The sequence below is a fragment of the Lagenorhynchus albirostris genome, chromosome 20, assembly GCF_949774975.1.
Source record: "Lagenorhynchus albirostris chromosome 20, mLagAlb1.1, whole genome shotgun sequence".
NCBI classification, from domain to species: Eukaryota; Metazoa; Chordata; class Mammalia; order Artiodactyla; family Delphinidae; genus Lagenorhynchus; species Lagenorhynchus albirostris.
Window position 1 is genome coordinate 45951986 of NC_083114.1, and position 18898 is coordinate 45970883.

The window sequence follows — 18898 nt, forward strand, 5'->3', positions numbered from 1 at the left end:
ATGGCAGAAGTGATGAGGTCTGACATCTGAGGATACTCAGATCATCATCAGTATAATGAGGATACTCAAGCAGCCTGTGGAGAGGCCTGTGTACAGAAGAACTGAGTCCTCCTGCTAACAGAAAGCCCCAGTTTTCCAACTATATGACTGAGCCACCTTGGAGCTGAGTCCTCCAGTCCCAATCAAGCCTTCAGATGAGTCCAGCTCTGGATGACATTTTGACTGCAATCTCATGTGATGACCCAAGCCAGAACATCCCACAAAGCTTCTGCATGATTCCTGACTAATCCAGAAGCTGTGAGAGAGGAATATTTATCATCATTTTAAACCACTAAGTTTCAGGATTATTTGTTATGCAGCGTAGATAACCAATACACTCTAGGACTGAATTTGACCCACGGAATGCAGCAGAATTGGGATTCTGAGACTTCTGAGCTCAGGCCTTAAGAAGACTGAGAGGACTGACAGCTTCCACTTCCTGGCTCTTGGAAGTCAGTCACCTGCTTTGAGAAGACCAAGCCACTTGGAGAAGCCAGAAATAAGAGAACAGAAAAAAAGAAGAAGAAGCGGGGGTGGGGGGGGGAGGAGAGGGGGAAGAGGAGGAGAAGGAGAAGAAAAGAACTGAGGGACGCCGGGTGAAATGCCCAGCTACTCTCCAAGCACCAACTGCTATCACTGTGAATAAGCCCCTCAGAAGGTCCAGCTGAGTCTCACCCCAGATGACCACAGCTCAGCCATCATCCTACGGGGCAAAGAACCACACAGCTGTGCCCAGTCAACCCACAGAAATGGGAGAATAAAATGACTGTTGTTCTAAGCCTCTGGGTTTTGGGGTGATGTCCTGTGCAGCAATATGTAACCAAAACACTGGCCCAGCCTCTGGCACGTAACTGGCTCTTGAGAAATGTCTGGGGAAGACATGGACAACCCTTGTTGGGCTTCCATTGCCTCTTCTATAAAATCGCAGAGGTCAGGCCATTCCACACCTTACCCATTGCGAGTCGCTATCTCTCTGTTGTTCTGTGGCTGCTCACCTGGCTGCCTGCCGCACAGCCTCACTTTACTCTCGTAGGAAGACTCCAGTGTCAGTGGCATCGCTGTCCGTCACCCCCACGCTGGCTCCTCCTTCTTTCTTTCTGTGGCACACATACCCCGGGCCCTCACGATGCTCTCCTGGTGATTTCAATCATGGGGCTGTATAACTTGCCAAGAAGAGATTAGCACAGGGCCTTCACCTTACAGGCAGCACCGGCTCAATTCAGCCAGAGGAAACTGGAAACTCTCCTATCAGGTCCCTGGAGCACACTGGCAAAGAATGGAGCAAACACGGACATCACTTTCCATTGACCCTTCCTCAAAGGCCAAGTCCTACCATTGCCTTGGGCTAGAAAATGACTGACCTCTTTCACTGTATCCAGGGCCCCACTAAGTCTCCTCAAATAGACACCAAGTCTCTGCTTCTGAGAACTAGCACTCAACTTCTGGTTTACTAGGTTCCCTGGTTTGCCACAGAGGCTCCGTGATTTCATTAGCAGTGCTTACAGCTATTTGGGGTGGTGGATCTCTATCACTGCCATAAAAAAAATAAAAAATTAAAAGGGCTGGAGAAATCAAGAAGTTAGCCTGAGGTCCAAAACAAACCCTGCTTACTGGTGGAATTGGCATTGCCTCCTTCCCATTTTTCCAATCACCTATCCCACCCTCCTACTCCTACCTTGACTCTCACGGCCCTCTGAGCAATCACAGTGTGACCAATTTAAATAATTATTCAGAAGAGCAATTGCCCCTTCCTGACTGTAAGTCATCCCTCTATCATTGGCATCATCGTTATAATTAGGCCTCTCATTAAGCTGTGAAGGCATCTGTCCCGGGCTTTCGAAAGTCACCCAGTTTCTGGAGACTGGGAGGGACCATGATGTTATTCATCCATCCAGATGGAAAATACTGATTGAACATCTACTGTCTCCTGGTGCTCAGAAAGGTGCACAAAATTCAGGAGCTTGCTGTCCAGGGCCGAACGTGTTCCTCTGCTTTGTGCAAGTTACGGTGAACGTCACATCCCCAGGCCCAGCTCATGCTATAGTTTTCGTACATTTCAGAGAAGAGGAGAAAACGCAGGGCTCTCGCTATTCTCCAGCCTTACCCAACTGCCTGCTTGGTCTCTCGTGAAGCCCGATCATCATCCCACGTTAAAAATCCTCAAAAGGCAGGGACATATATCCACTACCAAACGTAAAACACATAGCTAGTGGGGAGCAGCCGCATAGCACAGGGAGATCAGCTCGGTGCTTTGTGACCACCTAGAGGGGTGGGATAGGGAGGGTGGGAGGGAGGGAGATGCAAGAAGGGGGAGATATGGGAACCTATGTATATGTATAACTGATTCACTTTGTTATAAAGCAGAAACTAACACACCATTGTAAAGCAATTATACTCCAATAAAGATGTAAAAAAAAAAAAAAAGTCCTCAAAAGGAGCTCTTGGTCTCCGCCCACCCCCATCATAGTCAATGGCACCATGGCCCACCCAGTCACTTGCTGGAGTCAAGAACATCCAGAACAATGAGTTGGGGCAGGGGGAGGGATAAACTGGGAGATTGGGATTAACATATACACATGACTATATATAAAATAGATAACTAATAAGGACCTACTGTATAGTACGGGGAAATCAATACTCTGTACTGACCTATATAGAAAAAGAATCTAAAAAAGAGTGGAGGGGGCTTCCCTGGTGGCGCAGTGGTTAAGAATCGCCTGCCAATGCAGGGGACATGGGTTCGAGCCCTGGTCTGGGAAGATCCCACATACTGTGGAGCAACTAAGCCCATGAGCCACAACTACTGAGCCCATGTGCCACAACTACTGAAGCCCACGTGCCTAGAGCTCAAGCTCTGCAACAAGAGAAGCCACCGCAATGAGAAGCCCGCGCACCACAATGAAGAGAAGCCCCCGCACACCGCAACTAGAGAAAGCCCAGGCGCAGCAACGAAGACCCAACAATGAAGACCCAATGCAGCGAAAAATAAATAAATAAATAAATAAATTAATTAATTAAAAAAAGAAACATGTGACCTGGTTGGCAAAGCTTGCTGTCTCCATCCCACCATGGCTTCGAGGGAATATGAGAGACCAGACTAAGGGAACGAGGATTGGATGAGTAGGGAAGTGGTCAATAGATGCTTTGAAAAGGGTTAAGTAAGGGTCAAGTAGGTCAGAGGAATGACTCCTGGGCTTGGCAGAGTGGACGTCATCAATGATTTGACAAGAGCAGTTTCAGGGGAGCAGTGGAGGTGGAAGACACTTGGGGGAGCAGCTTAAAGAGGATGCTGGGAGAAGAAGAGGAGAACTCTTGAGAAGTTGGATTGGATGTGAGCTGGAAAGGATGAAATCCCAGATAATTCATTGTTTTTTTTTATTATTATTTTTATTGGAGTATAGTTGATTTATAACATGCAGAAAGTAACACAGTGTTACTCACAAAGTGAATCAGTTATACATATATCCACTCTTTTTTTTATAATTAATTAATTTATCTATTTTATTTTTGGCTGTGGTGGGTCTTCGTTACTGCACGTGTTTCTGATGGCCTGTTTCTTGTCCAACAGATCAGACTTCAGGCAGGACCTCGATGTGTCCATGGGTGCTGGGAAATGTCATAGTGGGGAGCTGGCCAGGGCAGGCCGTGGGATGTCACCAAACAATGTCTCCATAAGCCTGTTCTCTTCATCTTTTACACAGAGCTGGAAATGGAAAACCTAACATTTTTTTTTCTTTTTTAATTATTTATTTTTGGCTGTGTTGGGTCTTCACTGCTGTGCGCGGGCTTTATCTAGTTGCGGCGAGCAGGGGCTACTCTTCGTTGCGGTGCATGGGCTTCTCATTGTGGTGGCTTCTCTTGTGGAGCACGGGCTCTAGGTGTGTGGGCTTCAGTAGTTGCGGCATGCAGGCTCAGCAGTTGTGGCGCATGGGCTTAGTTGCTCCACAGCACGTGGGATCTTCCTGGACCAGGGCTTGAACCCAGGTCCCCTGCATTGGCAGGCAGATTCTTAACCACTGCACCACCAGGGATGTCCCAAACTTAACATGTTGATAAGGGAGAGTGATAGGATTGCTGTGTTCACCCCCTCCCAACCCCTATCTCAGTTTCCATTACTGCTGTTACAATGTTGTTTGGGCAATGGAGGAAAGTTGATTAACCCAAAATAAAATGCCTGATAAGAAGATTTGGCCCTCACGTGTGGATGGAGTTCCAGGGGGTGGTGTCAACGGTGGCAGCAATCCGTGAATGTGACAGCTGGGTCTAGCTGGTATCACTCAAGGCTCCCCTGAAGCTGTGATGATATCTCAGTGACCTTTTCAAGAGCTTGGCTATAGCATTCATGTATCTGCTATAATTCTGGTTAACGTTTATGCTGACAGAGTGCCCAGGGAACAACATGGAACCTCCTTGCCTTTTCTCCCTTTTTGAAGATAAATCCCAACTTTTTTCATCAACACCCACCTCCTTCTTCTCAAACCTCTTCACTTTTACCAGACTCCTCCTTTTCTTTCTTTCTTTTTATTTTATTTTATTTTATTTGGCTGTACCACATAGCTTGCAAGATCTTAGTTCTCTGACCAGGGATCAAACCCGCACCCTCGGCAGTGAAAGCTCGAAGTCCTAACCACTGGTCTGCCACGGAATTCCCCAGACTCTTCCTTCTCTAAAGATGAAATCGAGTCCTGTCACCTTGGAAACCCATTTCCTTTGGCCTTGGGTTGTAAATCAGAGTGGCCTAGATCCCTCTGGTCCTGAGTAACTCCTTTGCGACACTTATCCAAAGGGGGATTCAAGTAATTATTAGCATCTCCTCTGCCCCTGGACGGTGAGCTCTAGGAGGGCTGGATTGGGATCTTGTCTCTCCCTCCTTCTGCAAGACCAGGCCCATCACAGGCCCTCGGTAAACACTCGTTGCTGAAGGAGTGACGTCCAGTAAGAGACAGTGAAGGGTCCTCCCTGGACCTGTTGGACCCGGGGAAACACCTCTCAGCTCTTCTCTGCACTTGGCTCTTACAGACACGTGCTCTATTCAGCAGAATTCAGAAAGAATTCTGCCTCCAGCCTTGCTACCAGAAGGAAAGAAGGAAGAAAGTTCCTGCCTGCCAAGTTGGGATATTTTTAGACTAGAAGCCGCCAGGATGAGCTGGAGTTCTTGTCTCGCTCCACGGTGGTGTGGCGACCTCATTTCCTTCTCTGCCTCAGAAGTTTCGAAGTAACAAGTCCCATCGCAAGAACAGAGCAGCACCAGGAAAAAAAAAAAAAAAAGAGGTGGAAACCCTCTAGTCTGGATACTTAGGATGGAGTTTCCAAAGCCTGGAGAAAAGTACAAAAATCCTTCCTATATATGGTGGGGGGCAGGGTGGTGGCTGCAAAGACTACATCTAACGTCTACTGAACTTAATAAAACTCTGCAGTCTTGCTATTTGTTTAACGGAGTGCACTCCGCCTGCCTTAAAAGATTTTATTTCCTAAATCACTTGCAATATATAAGGATAGCTAGAAGTTCCTGTTTCTATGGCCAAGTCAGTGGGGGAAAAAGGGGAGAGGGAGTGCTAAATTTTGCTTTTTCTTAAAGACTTAAAAAAAAAGAATATCCAGGGTTTTTAATAAAATTTATATTTCTAATTACTCATATAGTGAAAGCTGAAGACATCTGACATTTACTAAGCACCTATTTCATTATTTTTTTTCTTGCCTTTTTTTTCTTTTGGCTGCGCCTCGCAGCTTGTGGGATCTTAGTTTCCCAACCAGGGATTGAACCTGGGCCCTCAGCAGTGGGAGTGCAGAGTCCTAACCACTGGACTGCCAGGGAATTCCCATCTTGCTTTATTTAAAATCTAGATATAATTGACATATAACATATTAGTTTCAGGTGTACAACATAACGATTCTATATTTGTATATATCGCAAAACGATCACCACAATAAGTCTAGTTAACATCCATCACCACACATTATTAGAAAATTTTTTCTTCCTGTGATGAGAACTTTTAATATCTATTCTCTTGTCCGCCTGCCGATGCAGGGGACACGGGTTCGTGCCCCGGTCTGGGAAGATCCCACGTGCCGCGGAGCGGCTGGGCCCGTGAGCCATGGCCGCTGAGCCTGCGCGTCCGGAGCCTGTGCTCCGCGACGGGAGAGGCCACAACAGTGAGAGGCCCGCGTGCCGCAAAAAAAAAAAAAAAAAAAATCTATTCTCTTAGTAACTTTCAAATGTACAATACAGTATTATGAACTACAGTCACCGTGTTGTACATTACATCCCTGGGACTTAGGTATTTTACAACTAGAAGTTTGTGCCTCTGACCCCTTCACCCATTTCACCCACCCCTACCTTTACCTCTGGCAACCACCAATCTGTTCTCTGTATCTCTGAGTTTGGCTTTTGTTTTTTTATTTTTTTGATTCCATATGTTAAGGACTCTTGAAGACTGAGAAAACAAGACCTATGGCTGGGGCACCGTGCTGTTCCCAGTCTTTCCTCAATCTCCTCATTTGAGTTTACCTGCATGGGGACCAGCTGCCCAAACCGAGTGCCGTGTGACAAGCCCAAACCTGGCTGCTGGGAGCACTGGCCGGGTGAGTCCTGTCTGTCCTGGAGAAGGAACGCAGGAGGGTGGATAGAAGGTGCCACCCCACAGGAGTGAGAGCAGGGAGGGCAGGAGGGCAGAAGGGATTTGAGTAAAACCACAGAGGGGTGTGAGTGCAAAGTGAGAAGAGGTATAACTATTTCCTTTTGATAGCATGACCCCCCCCAGGGGACAGTCTCCAAAAACACCCGTGTCCATAACACAGAACACTTTGCTTTTTAGATTTAAAATGATGGGTGAGGGACTTTCCTGGTGGTCCAGTGGTTAAGACTCTGCTCTTCCACTGCAGGGGGTGCAGGGATGGTTCAATCCCTGGTCAGGGAACTAAGATCCCGCATGCCTTGCGGGGCAGCTGAAAGTAAGATAAAATAAAATAAGATAAAATAAAATAGGGCTTTCCTTGTGTCGCAGTGGTTAAGAATTCGCCTGCTAATGCAGGGGACACGGGTCCAAGCCCTGGTCCGGGAAGATCCCACATTGCTGCAGAGCAACTAAGCACGTGCACCACAACTACTGAGCCTGTGCTCTAGAGCTCACGAGCCACAAGTAATGAGCCCCCGTGTGCCACAACTATTGAAGACTGCGTGCCTAGAGCCTGTGCTCTGCAACAAAGACAAGCCACCGCTATGAGGAGGCCACACACTGCAACAGAGTAGCCCCGCTCACCGCAACTAGAGAAAGACCGCGTGCAACAACAGACCCAACGCAGCCAAAAATAAATAAATAAATGTATAAATAAATAAATAATAATACTTTTAAAAAGATACAATCTTTAAATCTTGAAAAAGAACCTATGAGGTGTAGTTAAAATACCAGGTTCAAACCAATCCCCTACGTACCCTCCCAGAGTGAATCCAGGTGGAACACCCGGAACTGGGATTAGCTGCATCATCTATAGAAGTGATGCTCCCTGAGGAAGGATGCATAGTGGGGGTTGAGGGGTTTTAGGAACAAACCAGGCCAATTGTGGTGACAGCGGTTATGTCTCAAAGCCTTGTGGCCAGTATGTGATGATACAGAACAGGGTTTTCTGAAGTGGGCACTGCTGCAGAACCTCAAGAAGTTTCTAGCGGTCCAGGGACCAAAATCGGTCATTAAGGTCCATGGACCACATCATTGTTTTGACCCTATCCACGATGGTCAGCTGACATGGGTGCTCAGTGCTCTGGCTGTTCTATTTCTTGATTGAAGCCAATTAAACTGCAAGTGAGGGCTTCCCTGGTGGCGCAGTGGTTGAGAGTCCGCCTGCCGATGCAGGGGACACGGGTTCGTGCCCCGGTCCGGGAAGATCCCACATGCTGCGGAGCGGCTGGGCCCGTGAGCCACGGCCGCTGAGCCTGCGCGTCCAAAGCCTGTGCACCGCAACAGGAGAGGCCACAGCAGTGAGAGGCCCGCACACCACACCCCCCCCAAAAAAACTGCAAGTGAATTTGCTGGACATCAACGCTGCAAGGGTGGGAACTTTGTGTCTTTCACCACTGGATGCCCAGCCCCCAGAACAATGCCTGGCAAAGAGAATGTGTCAATAAACATGAACTGAATGAATGAATAAGTAGGTGATGAATATAACTGGCCTCCTTAATTCTTTATCTGACTCTTGAGGGCTTGATCAGTGAGCTTGATGAAGTAAGTGGCTAAAGACGTTTCTGGACAGGTAAGGCCTGAACTAATCACTGCCTGAAAAGATGCTCTACTGATGAGTTAGGAAGACCCCTGCCCACTCCGCACCCCGACACCTCGGCTTCACAGTCCTGTGCTGGGGCTGGTCCTGGACGGCCAGCCACCCCCTGCCTCCACCCCGTCCATCTCCGCCGTCTGAGTTTAAATGCTCTTCTGGCACAAGCAAGAGGGGTCATAGGTTGTGTCATGTGAACTCAAGGCCAGCAAGGCTCAGGCTGAAGAGTGGCTTCCATTGGAAACTCCACCACAGAGCAGGAAGCAACATCTCAGACAGAGGAATGGGGTCTGACTTCTAAAGGTCACTTCCCAGCTCACATCAGGAGCTGTTCTCAAAGGACAGGGCTCAAAACAGAGACGACAACTATTTCCTTCTCTGATGATCAGCCCGGCAATCAGAACCAGGTAGAGTCACCCAGCGGTGCCACAGCCGCCCATCCTGGGCTTGAGGGGGTTGGACTATGGGGCCCTGGGGCAGTGAGAGCAGCCTCCCAGGCTGTCACTCAGCCAGGAAGTACCACCACCTCAGGTGCCTGAGGAAGGATGGTCTCCCGTCTTGGGAAGAAGTGACAGGAGAGGAATCAGTCATCAGGGGGAAGTTTCCAAACAGCAGACGGATGGACTGACTTATCACCTGGCTGAAGGAAGCTCTCAAGGCCTTCCTGCCCTGAGGGCACAGCAGGACGTCAGCTTTGGGGGATTACCCACCCCAAGAACCAGCAGTCCCTTTCTTCCCTGCCCTACACTCTACACATGTCAGACTCCCCCTAGGCTTTGCCTGGGATCTGCCTCTGCCCACAGAGCCTTCTCACCCTCCCTTCATGTCACAGATTAAGGGGGATCCCCACCCTAATTAGATCCTCTTTTAAACAAAGCAACTGTAAATAATGTTTTGGGTTCTTTTTGCCCCACCGCGCAGCTTGTGGGATCTTAGTTCCCTGACCAGGGATTGAACCCAGGCCCCCTGCAGTGGGAGCGCCAAGTCCTAACCACCCGACTGCCAGGGAATTCCCTGTTTTCAAAATAATGAGGAAAATTTGAATATGAACTGGGTATTAATAATACTAAAGAAATATTATGTCTTTTTTTTTTTTGGCTGCATTGGGTCTTCGTTGCTGTGCGCGGGCTTTTTCTAGTTGCGGCGAGCGGGGGCTACTCTTTGTTGCGGTGCACGGGCTTCTCATTGCAGTGGCTTCTCTTGTGGCGGAGCACTGGCTCTAGGTGCGTAAGCTTCAGTAGTTGTGGCACACGGGCTCCAGAGCGCAGGCTCAGTAGTTGTGGCGCACGGGCTTAGTTGCTCCACAGCATGTGGGGGATCTTCCCGGAGCAGGGCTCGAACCCGTGTCCCCTGCATTGGTAGGTGGATTCATAACCACTGCGCCACCAGGGAAGTCCCTATTATGTCATATTTGATGTGATAAGGGTATTGTGCACAGGAAAGTGTCCTCATTTTTAAATGTGCATTCAAGTATATAAAGGTGAACTGCCAGAATGTCTGAAATTTACTTTAAAAGCACTCAGAAAAAAATTGGAAAAAATCCTGGCAAGATGTCAACAGTCGTTAAACCCAGGTGACGAGCATGGAAGGCTTCTGTATGTTTAGAAATGTATATAGTATAATGTGGGAAGAACAAAAGTCACCTCCTCCAAGAGACTTTCCCTGATGGCGCGGCACTGGGCTGGGCGCCCCTCTCCTGGGCTACAGTAGTTCCAGGACAGGAACTGTTAGTCACCAGGGCACTTACTGTCATGAATTCAGGCTCTGCCTCTCCAACTAGGCTAAGACCCTCAGGGGACCTCACAGTCTGGCAGAGAGTAGGTGCTAATAAAGGAGTGTTGAGAAGGAGGGGGGAGGTTACAACCCCAGCACACACCTCAGTGCCAGGCACAAAGTCCGCAGCTCGTTGATCAGGCTGAAGGTCCTCCGAAGCAGCCAGCTCTCCTGTCTTCCTCTCCTTGAAGGATCCACCAGTGTGACATCAGCAAATGGACAGGCTTTGTGGCCACCTTCACTGACTTTGTCTCAGGCACACCCTCATCCAAAAGGCTGGGAGAAATTGATGATAAATATTTATGTCCACCAGCCAAAAACATGCATACGAATGTTTATAGCAACATTATTTGTAACAGCCAAAAAGAGGCAACAGCCCAAATGTCCATCCACCGATGAGTGGATAAAACAAGGGTAGTATGTCATTACAGTGGAATATTATTTGGCAATAAAAAAGAATGAAGTACTGATCCACGTTCCAAGAGGGTGATCCTTGGAAACATGATGCTAAGTGAAAGAAGCCAGGCACAGAGGACTACATATTGTCTTATCTCATGTACATGAATTGTCCAGAATAGACAAATGCATAGAGAGAGAAGGTAGGTTAGTATTTTCCTAGGGCCAGGGGAGTTAGGGGAAATAGGGAGTGACTGCCAACGGGTATGAGGGTTTCTTTGGGGGGTGGGGAAAGGATAAAAATGTTCCAAAATTAATTGTGGTGATCATTGCACAACTCTGTGAATATACTGAAAATCACTGAGTGGTGTACTTTAAAAGGATGCAATTTTATCATAGGTGAATTACACCTCAATCAAGCTGTTATTAAATATATATCTATGGTCATTACCCAGTCCATGCCGCTGGGCAATAAGGCAGACAAAGATGGATGTGGTGTTGGCTATCTTCCCAATTTAAAGTAGAATAATAAAAGATAAACTTGGCAGGGAAGTAGGGGGGGCTGGTAAGTATGTAACAGGGCCTATAAGTAAGACCTTGACTTTTAGCTGGCAAATGCTGGTTATCTGTGACCTTGCAAGGGGCCAGGTTTGATCTCAATCTATTTACTAAAGAGCAAGTGCGATGCTGTGGAGAGAGGAAGGGAGAAAACTCCTCCCGTGATGCCAGAAAGATGTAATTAAGAACATAAATTACACTTTCCAGGCTTTGGAGGCACCATCCAGCCACTTTCCACAGGCATGCCCAGGTAAGGTGGTTTGAAGAGTTCTATGAAGCATCTTGGGAAAGAAAAAGAGAGATCACCTGTGGAATAGGGGGCACTGGGAGTGGAGAAGGCAGGGAGGAAAGAGGACAGAGCTGCAGTTCAAGACAACTTGGGGGCAGGGAGAACTCAGGAGGATTCATGGTCTAGTGGTCCACGGCGAGAACTCATTCTGCCAGGCTCACACAGCATTAGAAATGCTCTTAATCAGTTGCCGTAGAATGTAAGCTCTAGGAGGGCAGAAGTTTCCATTTGTTTTGTTCGTCAATGCACCCAGATGGCTGGTGCACGTGTTGAATAAGTGAATATTTTTTAAATTAGGGGATTTGACTCCCATGTCTGACCAAGACAGAATAACAGGGACCAGCCTGAAACAACTTAAAAACTGGACAAAGTATACGAAACGATGGTTGTCAAGACGTTGGACATCAGGCAGCAGAGGACAGTGGTCCTTGAGAAATGAGACCCAAAGGAAGTGAGCCCTCTATTGAGAGTGGAGAAACTTGCGATTCATGGTGTTTTTGTTTATTCCCCCTCAACAGTGGGGAAGATTAAACACTGTTGCGGTCCTGCCTGACAAAGCTTAATAGCTAGGCTTGAAAGGATCCAACTGTTCCCAAGCAACTTAACTGTATCCCAGAGCAAAGCTCAAAAATACCTGTAGGAACAGAGATGTATCCAGCCCCCAGCAAGGGAAAATTCACAATGTCTGTCTAACATTCAGGGTCCAATCAGGGGCGAGAAACCACATAGTAACTGGAGCAGGGGACGTTTAATGTAAAGAACTGTTAACGATAACAGGGGACTAACTATAAATAGGTAAAGAGAACTCCAAAGAATACCCTAGAACTGAGGGGACGATCTACTAAAACTGGAATTCAAACTTCATTGGAGGAGATATGGCTGCAGCCCAGTCCACAGTGAAGTTCACTGGGTTGCCGGGGCCAGAGCTGGTCCATGGTTGCTGCACAAGAAGGAAACTACCTTCTGGGGTGCAGGTGGGTCACTGTGGTGGGCAGAGAACCGTGGGATTGGGGTTGGGATTGACAAACAGGAATCCTCCCACTGGGGTGCAGGTGAAGATGGAAAATCACTGTGGGGACCTGTGAGATTCACTGAGAATTCGCCTTTGAGGGCACTCCTGATGGGAAGCTGTCAACGGGAGGCTGCTAAAATCTGATGGGGGTGAGTGCCCCTGGATGTCCCCCACACGCCCCTGGCAGCCCTGGGATAAGAGCAAGAAGCCAGAGGAAGTAATGCATTGGAATGAGGAAGAGAAGCCCCTTGACTGCCAGTGTCCCTCCAGTGTCCCCTACTGACAAAGCTTAACACTTCTCCAGCTGCAAAGGAGAAATGCTTACCGGGTCCAGCTAAACTATCTCTGGGCAGGTGATGAAAAATAGATTTAAAGCTGAGAAGGAACAAATTGGTAACTGGTAAAGTCACAGTCTGACATCCAATCAAAGATTTTCAGCCATGCAAAGATGAAAAACATATGATCCATAATGAGGAGAAAAATCAATCAATAGAAATAGACCACAAAATGACACAGATAATACATTTGTAGACAAGAACATTAAAACAGCTATTATAACAGCTATTATATACCTATATTCAAGAAGGTAGAGGAAAGACTGAACATGTTTAGTAGAGATATGGAAAACACAATAAAAGATCCAAACTGACATAGAGATGAAAAATATTACAATGCCTGGGCTGGGGGGTGGGGGTGGGGGGCAGGGGGTGGAAATACACTGGATGGTATTAATTCCAGGTTCATCACCTTGCTTCTCCTACTTCCCTAGTGCAGGGATTGGGAAAATTTTTCATTAAAGGACAGACAGTACACATTTTAGGCTTATGAGCCATATGGTTTATATTTTTTTTAATTTTTATTGGAGTTTGGTTGCTTTAAAATGTTGTGTTAGCCTCCACTGCACTGCACAACAAAATAAATCAGCCATATGTATACAGACATCCCCTCCCTTTTGGATTTCCCTCCCATTTAGGTTACCCCAGTGCATTAGGTAGAGTTTCCTGTGCCATACAGTATGTTCCCATCAGTTGTCTATTTTATTCATAGTATCAATAATGAATATGTGTTAATTTCAGTCTCCCAATCCTCCCACCCCAGCCATATGGTTTCTGTTGCAGCTACTCAACTCTGCCTATTCAACAGCGCTCGAAAGCAATCACAGACGGTATGTAACACATGGGCATGTCTGTGTTCCAATAAAACTTTATTTATAAAAACAGCAGCCAGCTGGTGGTTTATGGTTTGCTGACCCCTCCCCGAGGGCATCCAGTGAGAGTCCTACTGCTCATTCAGCACTCCCAAAACTCAGAGGGGCTGCCTGAGCCCAACCCAGACCTCAGCCCCATCTCCCTCTTTCTTCTTCTTTTTCTCTGTCAGGACACTATTCTCCCAGCTCTCAATCCTCACTGCCTTGGAGGATAGTTAGCAAATAAATGAATTTATTTAGCTATTGGGGAGTGCTGAGAAATGACCCCAGAAGATATATACAGTTGAATCCATGGACCTGTGGATGTTCCTTATATGCAAAAAAATACCCTTGCAGATGTGAAGAAGTTAAGGATCTTGAGATGGGGAGGTTATCCTGTTTTATCTGGGTGGGCCCTAAAGGCAATCAGAAGTGTCTTTATAAGATAGAAGCAGAGGGAGATTTGATATGCAGAGAAGGTGTTATGAAGACAGAATAGACAGAGACTTAAAGTCACCAACCCTGGAGTGATGGGGCCACAAGCGAGGGAATGCTAGAGTCAGGAGATCTGAGTTCACGTCCCATTCTACCCTCCTTACTGTGTGATCCCAGGCAAGTCCCAGTCTTTGGTTTCCTTGCCTGTAAAACTCCCAAACTGACATAGAGGAGGAAGTTTCCCTCCTGCTGCCAATGCTGTGAAGCTTAAGGGAAATGCCGATGAGAACATTCAGCACAAACATGTGCTACTATCACCTTTGGGACTGGGGTCCTCACAGCAGCTCTCAGATTTTACCACTGGCAGCCACCCTGCTCTGAGTTTTAGGAAGAGCAGCTAACGTTGACTGCGTGCCTGCTATGTGCCAGGTGCTGTGCGAAGCATTTTATTTGCATCCTCCAGAGACATATGGAAATGGGATCGTGGAGTTTGCACTTTGGAAGCAGAAGGACCTGAGCTGGAATCTCAGAAGTGCCCTAATTAAGCTGCGTGACCTCAGGCAAGGGACTTAACCTCCCTAAGCATCAGTATCCTCATCTACAAAACGGTGCCGCCTTGACCTGTCTTCCTGAAAGGTCACAAGGGTCAGATTTACCCTAAGCAAGAGGTCTGGCATGGTCCTCTTATTACCATTTGCTCTTTATAATCAGTGGCGGATTCGTGGTGAACACATAGTTTCATAAGGGGATGTGCTGCTGTCTCCCAGTGCAGAAACATCTAAGTGCCACTGGTATCCATCCAAAAGGCAGCGTTTCCTCCCCCACTCCCACCCCACGCCTGTGGAACTACAGAATCTTTCTTCTGTGACAGCACCGAGACACAGCACCGAGACACACGCATACGTGGTAATTTTCAGGCGAGAGCTGAGCAACTAATTTTCCCACTTAAAATTTATTCTTCCTTCTTTTGTTATTATAAGCTGGGGAAAAGACATAACAGAAACCCTCTGAGTCTGGCAAAGAAGAAACAACGTGAAACGCAATTTGAAACCAGGAGTAATCACTGTGTCTACAGTTCTAAAAAAAAAATACATCAAGGAGTAGCTTTTAGAGCCAGTTTTAAATCACGCAGAAGAGTCTGCGTTAGAAACAATTTATTATTTTCCTCCCAAAATGCTGCTCTGCCTGGACTTTCTGTTCTGGTTAAATGCCCCATGCACCCCCAGACCCAGGGATTCCCTCAATAGTCCCCTTCTCGCTGCATCTAGTCACCCAGTCCTGTGACTTCCTGCCTGTCGCAGCCACAGGGCATGTTTATTAGTCCCCTGCCTCCAGGCCTGAACTTGGCTAAGCACCCTCCAAGCCAGCCACTAAGGGATCTTTCTGAAACACAGATGAAAAGATTTTCATGATGACTGTCAGTTACTCAGAACCTATCGGGCATCTACCACATGGCCGGTATTCTTTCATTCAACTCCCAAAGCCTACAAGGTAGTTGTTATTAGTCCCACCTTACTAATGAGGTAATTTGCTTCTGTAACTTGGTCGAGATCACTGAGCTGGTTTACAGTGGAACTGGGATTTGAGCCCAGGTCTGGGGACTCCTAAGTTTGAGCTCTTCCCATGTCACTGCTTTCTCTCCTGGGCTTCCTACTGACTACAGCTGAGTTCCCCAAACTACGCCCTGGGGATGTCACTGTATAAGATAGAATAAGTTTTCTTTAAAACAACAACAGCAATAAAGTGTGTGTGGAGGGGAGAGGTGGCCGGTCTGTGTTAAATAAATTTGGGACATGCTATCTATGCTGACCAGTCTTGGAGAATCCCTGGCATCTTTTATATGAGTAAAGGTTTTGGTGTGTCCTGCAATTTAAAAAAAAAAGGAAAAACAAAAACAAAAACAACCCCACTTTAACCTAGACTTTTCCAAAGTCATTTTGCCCTGGAACACCTTTGCACTGAGCATCCGTCAGTCAGAAGGAGGACGGGTGTTCCTCGGCACGCCGTCTGGGAACCACTGGCCTTCCAGCCCAGGTCCCACAAGCTCCTGGGCTGGGCCCACCTGCCTCTCCAGTGTCTCCTCTTCGCCTTGTGTCAACCTTCCGCTCCAGCCACACCTCGATGCTCACACTTCCTCAGACGAGCCAGGGTGTTCGTGCCTCTGTGCCTTTGCACGAGCAGTTCCCTCCCTGAGCCTGCAATGCTGTTTCCCTCCTTCCCTCCCTCCATGTGCCTCAAGGACTGGCCAAGATGTCTCCTTCTCCGGAAGTGGTTTCCTAAGGCTTCTAACCAGAGCTAATTACTCCCTGGGTTGCACCAGCCCTAGCACTTACCTCTACTACAACGCGTCTTTCCAGATAATATTTGTCTTCCCATGGCTCATCCCCTGCGGAGGGCTGTGAGTTTCTCGAAGGGCAGACTGCGCTTGCTTTATTTCAGAATTAACACCACGCACAAGGCCTGGTACACAATAGGTGTTTGTCAGTTGAACTTCCTTATCTGTCCTCTAGTCTATTTTCTTAATATATTTTTCTAGTTATAAAAGTAATTCATGCCCACTGTGAGATTTGAAAAAAGACACATGTATATATGGTATATATTTAAAGAAGAAATACCCATAATCCTAGAGGGATCAGGGTGAATGAATCTCAAATTTGCATTAGCATAAGAATGACCTGTGTGAGCTAGTTAAAAACAGAGGCACTCAAACCACAGCTGGGCCACCCAGATTCTGCCCCAGTGTGTGTGTGTGTACCAGCGTGTGTGCATGCACACGCGTTTAAAAAACTTCCAGTTGATTCTAAAACGCATCCCTCGGACACTCCCTGGTGGTTCAGTGGTTAGGACTACACGCTTTCCCTGCCGAGAACCTGGGTTCAATCCCTGGTCGGGGAACTATGATCCCTGAAGCCGTACGGTGTGGCCAAACAAAAAAATAAATTAAAAAAAATAAAATCCATCCCTCATTAAGTGTCACTGCTTAGGTGAATTCCAATATTTTGTACTATGAACAAGGCTGTAATGAACATCTTTGTATGTAAATCTTTGTCTATGGGTCTATTGATTGCCTTAGGAGAAATTCCTAGAAACAGAATGATTGAGCCAAAGGGCAGGAAGGTGTTTCAGGCTCTCGGAGGAGTTATTCTTCAGAAAGATTTTGCTGCTCCCTTCTCCCACCAGCAGCTTGTGAGGGTGCTTGTCTCACCACGCCCCCATTATTATGGCCACTTTGGACAAGAAAGAATACAAGAATAGTTGCTATTAAATGTGAAAGAAAAATCGCCTAGCTTGATGTTTTTTTAAGAGGGACATTTAACGAGCTTTTGAAGTATAATTACTGTTTAATCAAGCCTGGGAATGCACAGTCATTATTTTCTTTTTGTGCACGCTTGGCAATTTTGCCAACGAATGCTGTGAACACCCATCACTTCATTTGTTTTTGTGGGCTTATGCGGCTTGTTTTCCTAGAGGAGCTTCAATCTCTCGCTCTGTGTGTGTCTCTGCCTCTGTCTCTTTCTTTTGCTGAGGCACGTAGACTTTGAGTTTAGTTTCTTCCTCCCCAGAGTCTCAGCTAAGGAGCAGGTCCCCTCACCTGAGATGCTCATACCCACCATGCGGGTAGCTGTGACCCTGGCTAGCTGCCCACCACCTAGAATGGCACTCACATTTTCTCCCTATCTGCCTCCATCCAACTCTGACAAGTGAGGGCAGAGTTTCTCAGTGTCTGGACCCACCTGCACCAGAGGAAGATGCCTGCTGGGCCAGCTCCTTCCTGCCTGAGAATGGAAAAGGCCACAGCTCCCTTGGCCATGCTCAAGGAGGGTCTCTGCCATCTACAGTGTAGTAGGCAACGAGAAGCTTCCAGGAGGAGGGAACTGCCCATGACCAAGGCCAAAGGAGGACAATAGCCATTCAGACATTAAATATCCTCTGACCTGCAGTTCTCAGGCTAGAAATCTTACTTAGAGAATGCTCCTACATGTGCATGATGCTATTTGCAAGGGCTTTCCCAGCTGTTTACAATGGAGAAAAAAAGCCCACTAAAGGGCAACTGATTAAATAAGTGAAGACCCCTGCATATCATGGGATACCAGGCTGGTGCACCAGGCAACATTTAACAATTAAAAATAATGAGGCGAAAAAGACAAACCTGTATAGACGGAGGGAAAATATCTACCGTTAAATGAGAATAGCAGGCAGAAGAAAAATATGTTCAGAATGATCCCGTTTCTGTGAAAGACAACAATTTAGTCAACCAACATTTAATATTATATGCCAGGCACCATGGATAAATAGGCAAAACCAAACAAACCTTGTCCCTCATGGAACGTGCATAAACAGGGATTATCACTAAACAGAAAGGAGCCTGGAAGGAACTGTTCACCCTGGTTTTTTCTAGGCAGGGTGCATGGGAGCAGGGAAATGGTTTTAAGAAGAGTTTTCAGGGACTTCCGTGTCGGCGCAGTGGTTAAGAATCCGCCTGCCAGTGCAGGGGACACGGGTTCGATCCCTGGTCCGGAAAGATCCCACATGTCGCGGAGCAACTAAGCCCCTGCGCCACAACTGCTGAGCCTATGTGCCACAACTACTGAAGCCCACGTGCCTAGAGCCTGTGCTCTGCAACAAGAGAGTCCACTGCAATGAGAAGCCCGCGCACTGCAACGAAGAGTAGCCCCCGCTCGCTGCAACTAGAGAAACCCCACGTGCTGCAACAAAGACCTGACGCAGAAAAAAATAAATTTATTTAAAAAAAAAGAGTTTTCATATTTCACTCTCTATCCTTCTATATTGTTTGGATTTTTTCCACAATAAATATGCACCATATTTGTAATTTAAAATAATATGGAATGAAAGAATGAAATAGAGGGGAAATGGAGCCCATGATACAGCCAGGCCTGGAGACCCAGGCCTGAGATGATTTCCCACCTTTGCTCCTTGGGAC

General features: G+C 47.1%; 1 long non-coding RNA gene across 2 annotated transcripts in view; it reads right to left on the reverse strand.

The window, feature by feature from the left end:
* The window catches only part of LOC132511533 (uncharacterized), a 34645-nt gene that overhangs the window by 7741 nt on the left and 8006 nt on the right, over positions 1–18898 (reverse strand). For both annotated transcript variants that reach the window (XR_009537631.1, XR_009537632.1), the window contains exons 4-5: positions 10184–10356; positions 1035–1305 (exon numbers count right to left, since the gene is read on the reverse strand). This is a non-coding gene — a long non-coding RNA (uncharacterized LOC132511533). The remainder of the gene's footprint in view (positions 1–1034; positions 1306–10183; positions 10357–18898) is intronic.